Source organism: Saccoglossus kowalevskii, chromosome 17 (genome assembly GCF_978046115.1).
Source record: "Saccoglossus kowalevskii chromosome 17, keSacKowa6.1, whole genome shotgun sequence".
NCBI classification, from domain to species: Eukaryota; Metazoa; Hemichordata; class Enteropneusta; family Harrimaniidae; genus Saccoglossus; species Saccoglossus kowalevskii.
The window spans coordinates 1,269,864-1,281,594 of record NC_140657.1 but is presented as its reverse complement, the minus strand read 5'-3'; positions in this window follow the sequence as shown (position 1 = coordinate 1,281,594).

Sequence of the window (11,731 nt, the reverse complement as noted above, 5' to 3'; positions counted from 1 at the left end):
TGACGTCTATCACCCTGTGTTTGTGTAATATTGCATTGACGTCTATCACCCTGTGTTTGTGTAATATTGCATTGACGTCTATCACCTTGTGTTTGTGTAATATTGCATTGACGTCTATCACCCTGTGTTTGTGTAATATTGCATTGACGTCTATCACCCCGTGTTTGTGTAATATTGCATTGACGTCTGTCACCTTGTGTTTGTGTAATATTGCATTGACGTCTATCACCTTGTGTTTGTGTAATATTGCATTGACGTCTATCACCCTGTGTTTGTGTAATATTGCATTGACGTCTATCACCCTGTGTTTGTGTAATATTGCATTGACGTCTATCACCTTGTGTTTGTGTAATATTGCATTGACGTCTATCACCTTGTATTTGTGTAATATTGCATTGACGTCTATCACCCTGTGTTTGTGTAATATTGCATTGACGTCTATCACCCTGTGTTTGTGTAATATTGCATTGACGTCTATCACCCTGTGTTTGTGTAATATTGCATTGACGTCTATCACCATGTGTTTGTGTAATATTGCATTGAAGTCCACCACCCTGTGTTTGTGTAATATTGCATTGACGTCTACCACCTTGTGTTTGTGTAATATTGCATTGACGTCTATCACCCTGTGTTTGTGTAATATTACATTGACGTCTATCACCCTGTGTTTGTGTAATATTGCATTGACGTCTATCACCCTGTGTTTGTGTAATATTGCATTGACGTCTATCACCCTGTGTTTGTGTAATATTGCATTGACGTCTACCACCCTGTGCTGGTGTAATATTGCATTGATGTCTATCACCTTGTGTTTGTGTAATATTGCATTGACGTCTATCACCTTGTGTTTGTGTAATATTACATTGACGTCTATCACCCTGTGTTTGTGTAATATTGCATTGACGTCTATCACCCTGTGTTTGTGTAATATTGCATTGACGTCTATCACCTTGTGTTTGGGTAATATTGCATTGAACTCCACCACCCTGTGTTTATGTAATATTGCATTGACGTCTATCACCTTGTGTTTGTGTAATATTGCATTGACGTCTATCACCTTGTGTTTGTGTAATATTGCATTGACGTCTATCACCCTGTGTTTGTGTAATATTGCATTGACGTCTATCACCCTGTGTTTGTGTAATATTGCATTGACGTCTATCACCTTGTGTTTGGGTAATATTGCATTGACGTCTACCACCCTGTGTTTGTGTAATATCGCATTGACGTCTATCACCCTGTGTTTGTGTAATATTGCATTGACGTCTATCGCCCTGTGTTTGTGTAATATTGCATTGACGTCTATCACCTTGTGTTTGTGTAATATTGCATTGACGTCTTCCACCCTGTGTTTGTGTAATATTGCATTGACGTCTATCACCCTGTGTTTGTGTAATATTGCATGGACGTCTACCACCCTGTGTTTGTGTAATATTGCATTGACGTCTATCACCCTGTGTTTGTGTAATATTGCATTGACGTCTATCGCCCTGTGTTTGTGTAATATTGCATTGACGTCTATCACCTTGTGTTTGTGTAATATTGCATTGACGTCTTCCACCCTGTGTTTGTGTAATATTGCATTGACGTCTATCACCCTGTGTTTGTGTAATATTGCATTGACGTCTACCACCCTGTGTTTGTGTAATATTGCATTGACGTCTATCACCGTGTGTTTGTGTAATATTGCATTGACGTCTATCACCCTGTGTTTGTGTAATATTACATTGACGTCTACCACCCTGTGTTTGTGTAATATTGCATTGACGTCTACCACCCTGTGTTTGTGTAATATTGCATTGACGTCTATCACCCTGTGTTTGTGTAATATTGCATTGACGTCTATCACCTTGTGTTTGTGTAATATTGCATTGACGTCTACCACCCTGTGTTTGTGTAATATTGCATTGACGTCTATCACCCTGTGTTTGTGTAATATTGCATTGACGTCTATCACCCTGTGTTTGTGTAATATTACATTGACGTCTACCACCCTGTGTTTGTGTAATATTGCATTGACGTCTACCACCCTGTGTTTGTGTAATATTGCATTGACGTCTATCACCCTGTGTTTGTGTAATATTGCATTGACGTCTATCACCCTGTGTTTGTGTAATATTGCATTGACGTCTATCACCCTGTGTTTGTGTAATATTACATTGACGTCTACCACCCTGTGTTTGTGTAATATTGCGTTGACGTCTATCACCCTGTGTTTGTGTAATATTGCATTGACGTCTATCACCCTGTGTTTGTGTAATATTGCATGGACGTCTACCACCCTGTGTTTGTGTAATATTGCATTGACGTCTATCACCCTGTGTTTGTGTAATATTGCATTGACGTCTATCGCCCTGTGTTTGTGTAATATTGCATTGACGTCTATCACCTTGTGTTTGTGTAATATTGCATTGACGTCTTCCACCCTGTGTTTGTGTAATATTGCATTGACGTCTATCACCCTGTGTTTGTGTAATATTGCATTGACGTCTACCACCCTGTGTTTGTGTAATATTGCATTGACGTCTATCACCGTGTGTTTGTGTAATATTGCATTGACGTCTATCACCCTGTGTTTGTGTAATATTACATTGACGTCTACCACCCTGTGTTTGTGTAATATTGCATTGACGTCTACCACCCTGTGTTTGTGTAATATTGCATTGACGTCTATCACCCTGTGTTTGTGTAATATTGCGTTGACGTCTATCACCCTGTGTTTGTGTAATATTGCATTGACGTCTATCACCCTGTGTTTGTGTAATATTGCATTGACGTCTATCACCCTGTGTTTGTGTAATATTGCATTGACGTCTATCACCCTGTGTTTGTGTAATATTGCGTTGACGTCTATCACCCTGTGTTTGTGTAATATTGCATTGACGTCTATCACCCTGTGTTTGTGTAATATTGCATTGACGTCTATCACCCTGTGTTTGTGTAATATTGCATTGACGTCTACCACCCTGTGCTTGTGTAATATTGCATTGATGTCTATCACCTTGTGTTTGTGTAATATTGCATTGACGTCTATCACCTTGTGTTTGTGTAATATTGCATTGACGTCTATCACCTTGTGTTTGTGTAATATTGCATTGACGTCTATCACCCTGTGTTTGTGTAATATTGCATTGACGTCTATCACCTTGTGTTTGTGTAATATTGCATTGACGTCTATCACCCTGTGTTTGTGTAATATTGCATTGATGTATACACCTTGTGTTTGTGTAATATTGCATTGACGTCTATCACCTGTGTTTGTGTAATATTGCATTGACGTCTATCACCCTGTGTTTGTGTAATATTGCATTGACGTCTATCACCCTGTGTTTGTGTAATATTGCATTGACGTCTATCACCTTGTGTTTGTGTAATATTGCATTGACGTCTATCACCCTGTGTTTGTGTAATATTGCATTGACGTCTATCACCCTGTGTTTGTGTAATATTGCATTGACGTCTATCACCTTGTGTTTGTGTAATATTGCATTGACGTCTATCACCCTGTGTTTGTGTAATATTGCATTGACGTCTATCACCCTGTGTTTGTGTAATATTGCATTGACGTCTGTCACCTTGTGTTTGTGTAATATTGCATTGACGTCTATCACCTTGTGTTTGTGTAATATTGCATTGACGTCTATCACCCTGTGTTTGTGTAATATTGCATTGACGTCTATCACCCTGTGTTTGTGTAATATTGCATTGACGTCTATCACCTTGTGTTTGTGTAATATTGCATTGACGTCTATCACCGTGTATTTGTGTAATATTGCATTGACGTCTATCACCCTGTGTTTGTGTAATATTGCATTGACGTCTACCACCCTGTGTTTGTGTAATATTGCATTGACGTCTATCACCCTGTGTTTGTGTAATATTGCGTTGACGTCTATCACCCTGTGTTTGTGTAATATTGCATTGACGTCTATCACCCTGTGTTTGTGTAATATTGCATTGACGTCTATCACCCTGTGTTTGTGTAATATTGCATTGACGTCTATCACCCTGTGTTTGTGTAATATTGCGTTGACGTCTATCACCCTGTGTTTGTGTAATATTGCATTGACGTCTATCACCCTGTGTTTGTGTAATATTGCATTGACGTCTATCACCCTGTGTTTGTGTAATATTGCATTGACGTCTACCACCCTGTGCTTGTGTAATATTGCATTGATGTCTATCACCTTGTGTTTGTGTAATATTGCATTGACGTCTATCACCTTGTGTTAGTGTAATATTGCATTGACGTCTATCACCTTGTGTTTGTGTAATATTGCATTGACGTCTATCACCCTGTGTTTGTGTAATATTGCATTGACGTCTATCACCTTGTGTTTGTGTAATATTGCATTGACGTCTATCACCCTGTGTTTGTGTAATATTGCATTGATGTATACACCTTGTGTTTGTGTAATATTGCATTGACGTCTATCACCTGTGTTTGTGTAATATTGCATTGACGTCTATCACCCTGTGTTTGTGTAATATTGCATTGACGTCTATCACCCTGTGTTTGTGTAATATTGCATTGACGTCTATCACCTTGTGTTTGTGTAATATTGCATTGACGTCTATCACCCTGTGTTTGTGTAATATTGCATTGACGTCTATCACCCTGTGTTTGTGTAATATTGCATTGACGTCTATCACCTTGTGTTTGTGTAATATTGCATTGACGTCTATCACCCTGTGTTTGTGTAATATTGCATTGACGTCTATCACCCTGTGTTTGTGTAATATTGCATTGACGTCTGTCACCTTGTGTTTGTGTAATATTGCATTGACGTCTATCACCTTGTGTTTGTGTAATATTGCATTGACGTCTATCACCCTGTGTTTGTGTAATATTGCATTGACGTCTATCACCCTGTGTTTGTGTAATATTGCATTGACGTCTATCACCTTGTGTTTGTGTAATATTGCATTGACATCTATCACCTTGTATTTGTGTAATATTGCATTGACGTCTATCACCCTGTGTTTGTGTAATATTGCATTGACGTCTATCACCCTGTGTTTGTGTAATATTGCATTGACGTCTATCACCTTGTGTTTGTGTAATATTGCATTGACGTCTATCACCTTGTGTTTGTGTAATATTGCATTGACGTCTATCACCCTGTGTTTGTGTAATATTGCATTGACGTCTGTCACCCTGTGTTTGTGTAATATTGCATTGACGTCTATCACCTTGTGTTTGGGTAATATTGCATTGACGTCTACCACCCTGTGTTTGTGTAATATCGCATTGACGTCTATCACCCTGTGTTTGTGTAATATTGCATTGACGTCTATCGCCCTGTGTTTGTGTAATATTGCATTGACGTCTATCACCTTGTGTTTGTGTAATATTGCATTGACGTCTTCCACCCTGTGTTTGTGTAATATTGCATTGACGTCTATCATCCTGTGTTTGTGTAATATTGCATTGACGTCTACCACCCTGTGTTTGCGTAATATTGCATTGACGTCTATCACCCTGTGTTTGTGTAATATTGCGTTGACGTCTATCACCCTGTGTTTGTGTAATATTGCATTGACGTCTATCACCCTGTGTTTGTGTAATATTGCATTGACGTCTATCACCCTGTGTTTGTGTAATATTGCATTGACGTCTATCACCCTGTGTTTGTGTAATATTGCGTTGACGTCTATCACCCTGTGTTTGTGTAATATTGCATTGACGTCTATCACCCTGTGTTTGTGTAATATTGCATTGACGTCTATCACCCTGTGTTTGTGTAATATTGCATTGACGTCTACCACCCTGTGCTTGTGTAATATTGCATTGATGTCTATCACCTTGTGTTTGTGTAATATTGCATTGACGTCTATCACCTTGTGTTTGTGTAATATTGCATTGACGTCTATCACCTTGTGTTTGTGTAATATTGCATTGACGTCTATCACCCTGTGTTTGTGTAATATTGCATTGACGTCTATCACCTTGTGTTTGTGTAATATTGCATTGACGTCTATCACCCTGTGTTTGTGTAATATTGCATTGATGTATACACCTTGTGTTTGTGTAATATTGCATTGACGTCTATCACCTGTGTTTGTGTAATATTGCATTGACGTCTATCACCCTGTGTTTGTGTAATATTGCATTGACGTCTATCACCCTGTGTTTGTGTAATATTGCATTGACGTCTATCACCTTGTGTTTGTGTAATATTGCATTGACGTCTATCACCCTGTGTTTGTGTAATATTGCATTGACGTCTATCACCCTGTGTTTGTGTAATATTGCATTGACGTCTATCACCTTGTGTTTGTGTAATATTGCATTGACGTCTATCACCCTGTGTTTGTGTAATATTGCATTGACGTCTATCACCCTGTGTTTGTGTAATATTGCATTGACGTCTGTCACCTTGTGTTTGTGTAATATTGCATTGACGTCTATCACCTTGTGTTTGTGTAATATTGCATTGACGTCTATCACCCTGTGTTTGTGTAATATTGCATTGACGTCTATCACCCTGTGTTTGTGTAATATTGCATTGACGTCTATCACCTTGTGTTTGTGTAATATTGCATTGACGTCTATCACCGTGTATTTGTGTAATATTGCATTGACGTCTATCACCCTGTGTTTGTGTAATATTGCATTGACGTCTACCACCCTGTGTTTGTGTAATATTGCATTGACGTCTATCACCCTGTGTTTGTGTAATATTGCGTTGACGTCTATCACCCTGTGTTTGTGTAATATTGCATTGACGTCTATCACCCTGTGTTTGTGTAATATTGCATTGACGTCTATCACCCTGTGTTTGTGTAATATTGCATTGACGTCTATCACCCTGTGTTTGTGTAATATTGCGTTGACGTCTATCACCCTGTGTTTGTGTAATATTGCATTGACGTCTATCACCCTGTGTTTGTGTAATATTGCATTGACGTCTATCACCCTGTGTTTGTGTAATATTGCATTGACGTCTACCACCCTGTGCTTGTGTAATATTGCATTGATGTCTATCACCTTGTGTTTGTGTAATATTGCATTGACGTCTATCACCTTGTGTTAGTGTAATATTGCATTGACGTCTATCACCTTGTGTTTGTGTAATATTGCATTGACGTCTATCACCCTGTGTTTGTGTAATATTGCATTGACGTCTATCACCTTGTGTTTGTGTAATATTGCATTGACGTCTATCACCCTGTGTTTGTGTAATATTGCATTGATGTATACACCTTGTGTTTGTGTAATATTGCATTGACGTCTATCACCTGTGTTTGTGTAATATTGCATTGACGTCTATCACCCTGTGTTTGTGTAATATTGCATTGACGTCTATCACCCTGTGTTTGTGTAATATTGCATTGACGTCTATCACCTTGTGTTTGTGTAATATTGCATTGACGTCTATCACCCTGTGTTTGTGTAATATTGCATTGACGTCTATCACCCTGTGTTTGTGTAATATTGCATTGACGTCTATCACCTTGTGTTTGTGTAATATTGCATTGACGTCTATCACCCTGTGTTTGTGTAATATTGCATTGACGTCTATCACCCTGTGTTTGTGTAATATTGCATTGACGTCTGTCACCTTGTGTTTGTGTAATATTGCATTGACGTCTATCACCTTGTGTTTGTGTAATATTGCATTGACGTCTATCACCCTGTGTTTGTGTAATATTGCATTGACGTCTATCACCCTGTGTTTGTGTAATATTGCATTGACGTCTATCACCTTGTGTTTGTGTAATATTGCATTGACATCTATCACCTTGTATTTGTGTAATATTGCATTGACGTCTATCACCCTGTGTTTGTGTAATATTGCATTGACGTCTATCACCCTGTGTTTGTGTAATATTGCATTGACGTCTATCACCTTGTGTTTGTGTAATATTGCATTGACGTCTATCACCTTGTGTTTGTGTAATATTGCATTGACGTCTATCACCCTGTGTTTGTGTAATATTGCATTGACGTCTATCACCCTGTGTTTGTGTAATATTGCATTGACGTCTATCACCTTGTGTTTGGGTAATATTGCATTGACGTCTACCACCCTGTGTTTGTGTAATATCGCATTGACGTCTATCACCCTGTGTTTGTGTAATATTGCATTGACGTCTATCGCCCTGTGTTTGTGTAATATTGCATTGACGTCTATCACCTTGTGTTTGTGTAATATTGCATTGACGTCTTCCACCCTGTGTTTGTGTAATATTGCATTGACGTCTATCATCCTGTGTTTGTGTAATATTGCATTGACGTCTACCACCCTGTGTTTGTGTAATATTGCATTGAACTCCACCACCCTGTGTTTGTGTAATATTGCATTGACGTCTATCACCCTGTGTGTGTGTAATATTGCATTGACGTCTACCACCCTGTGTTTGTGTAATATTGCATTGACGTCTATCACCCTGTGTTTGTGTAATATTGCATTGACGTCTATCACCTTGTGTTTGTGTAATATTGCATTGACGTCTATCACCCTGTGTTTGTGTAATATTGCATTGACGTCTATCGCCCTGTGTTTGTGTAATATTGCATTGACGTCTATCACCCTGTGTTTGTGTAATATTGCATTGACGTCTATCACCTGTGTTTGTGTAATATTGCATTGACGTCTATCGCCCTGTGTTTGTGTAATATTGCATTGACGTCTATCGCCCTGTGTTTGTGTAATATTGCATTGACGTCTATCACCTTGTGTTTGTGTAATATTGCATTGACGTCTTCCACCCTGTGTTTGTGTAATATTGCATTGACGTCTATCACCCTGTGTTTGTGTAATATTGCATTGACGTCTACCACCCTGTGTTTGTGTAATATTGCATTGACGTCTATCACCGTGTGTTTGTGTAATATTGCATTGACGTCTATCACCCTGTGTTTGTGTAATATTACATTGACGTCTACCACCCTGTGTTTGTGTAATATTGCATTGACGTCTACCACCCTGTGTTTGTGTAATATTGCATTGACGTCTATCACCCTGTGTTTGTGTAATATTGCATTGACGTCTATCACCTTGTGTTTGTGTAATATTGCATTGACGTCTATCACCCTGTGTTTGTGTAATATTGCATTGACGTCTTCCACCCTGTGTTTGTGTAATATTGCATTGACGTCTATCACCCTGTGTTTGTGTAATATTGCATTGACGTCTACCACCCTGTGTTTGTGTAATATTGCATTGACGTCTATCACCTTGTGTTTGTGTAATATTGCATTGACGTCTATCACCCTGTGTTTGTGTAATATTGCATTGACGTCTATCACCCTGTGTTTGTGTAATATTGCATTGAACTCCACCACCCTGTGTTTGTGTAATATTGCATTGACGTCTATCACCCTGTGTTTGTGTAATATTGCATTGACGTCTACCACCCTGTGTTTGTGTAATATTGCATTGACGTCTACCACCCTGTGTTTGTGTAATATTGCATTGACGTCTATCACCCTGTGTTTGTGTAATATTGCATTGACGTCTACCACCCTGTGTTTGTGTAATATTGCATTGACGTCTATCACCCTGTGTTTGTGTAATATTGCATTGACGTCTATCACCCTGTGTTTGTGTAATATTGCATTGACGTCTATCACCCTGTGTTTGTGTAATATTGCGTTGACGTCTATCACCGTGTGTTTGTGTAATATTGCATTGACGTCTACCACCCTGTGTTTGTGTAATATTCCTGGGCGTTACGTGTGCTTAGGATTTTTACCCTTTCCATTGAAAACAATAACTTTAGATTTATCAATATATATTAACTTTTAGTTTCCAATGATCTCAGTATTTTTGATGACGATGTAGTCGCCTGATGTGTAGTGCTTATAAAACAAGTGTCTGGGCTTCAAGTGTTTCTTTAGATTTGTCTCACTAATTGTAGACTAAAGCTTTCGATGAAAAGATACTCATGGAACGGAAAAGCTTGGAAACTGTTGCTGGTGAAGTCATTGAAAATGAAAAAGAATTTCAGAATGTATATTATTTATCTCAGTTTGAGATGATTTTGCATCAAGTCGCATCAACACACTCGGCATTACAATATTTGTATTTCGTTCAAAAAAGGCATTACTGTTGTTTACTCGTCTCTATAAATGTATTCATGTACATACAGGGAACAATACATTGCAAACATATATCAGTATTCTTTATTACGCAGACACACAAGTTATCCTGAGTGTATGTTTGGCTTAGTAGATACGCAGATTAGTTTGGACAGGCGTTGGTACTTGTAGTCGGCGTATTAGAAACACATGCAGACTGATATATATATTTTATTTTATTTTTTGTGCTAGGCGACAGTTACGGACATTGAATGTCACTGTTGTCTCTCCTGACTTTTTTTGTAAGAGCAAGTGCTAGTGCTGACACATAGTGCATTTTGCCACAGATTCATGTTTGGGACTACAGAGGGCTGTGCGGTCATCTTCCTATCAAATGACAATTTAAGGTGCTATCCTGGCGTCAACCACATGCAGACCTTAACCAAGGTTCCCTCAAAGTCGCATTCGTTAGTGAATGAATCTCGGCAAGTGGAATTGGCCTTCCCATTGAGTCTGTGGTACACTCACCCAGGGTAGGGGTTGACCCTTTCGATGATCAGCCTAAGGTAGGATTTGAACTTGGGTTTACCGATCATGAGTCTGATGCGACAACCACTATGCTATCAGACTGATATATTAAATATCGTTAATTGACATCATTTGTGTCATTTCTGAAATTTAAATCATATTCCTATAAATGAGAAAAATAATAAAAGATGAATATCACTAGAGTAAATAATAAACATTTCGCAATAGAAGTACATGTATATTCACTTATACATTACATGTATTAGTTGTCTACTTAAATTCTGTATTCTACAAGTTTTATTATAAGTTCTTTAAATTATTCTACAAGTACATGTATTACTATTTTCTACTAGTATTACTATTACTATTTTTTATTAGTATTACTACATGTATTATAATACTATATTCTGCAAGTATTACCATTTTCTATGTTATTGGTAGTCAGTTATTGAGTGTATTTCTGACTAAACACTGTTGTATGTAAATGCACAAACAAATTGCACACATTTACAAGAAGCTGACCACAACTTTGACATTTATAATCATAAACACATGATAACTTGCTGTTCACGTATCTAAACACTATCAAATATGCATTTACTGTTTTACCTAACACACAAGTTGTTTGCTCAATGGTATATTAGACAAGTCAATAAAAAATAGATTTCTAAACACCAGACATTCTAAAAAAAGTGCAAATCATTCCAGGATGTCAAAAAAAAAAAAAAAACTACACATGGCATGCTCTGTATAAGTATATACATATACTCATAATGTCTCTTTAAAGGAGTGTAATGTAGAGTGTGTATTATGTAATGTAGAGTGTGTATTATGTAATGTAGAGTGTGTATTATGTAATGTAGAGTGTGTATTATGTAATGTAGAGTGTGTATTATGTAATGTAGAGTGTGTATTATGTAAAGCAACTCAAAAATATAAGTCTTGTGGTTATCCAAGTTATAAATTTCAGTTGACAAATTCATTTTATTTATCATGAACTTCAATGAAATTTTCCAAGCAACCTGATTGGATTTGGTAAATACTGCACATCCCTCCTTATTTTGCTGAATGGTTTAGCCCTAATTATTACCAGCACTGTTTCTTTAAAGGCGTGTAAAATACATTGTTTATTTACATGAAATTCGAACACGCGACGACCACCGCGCTTTAATATGA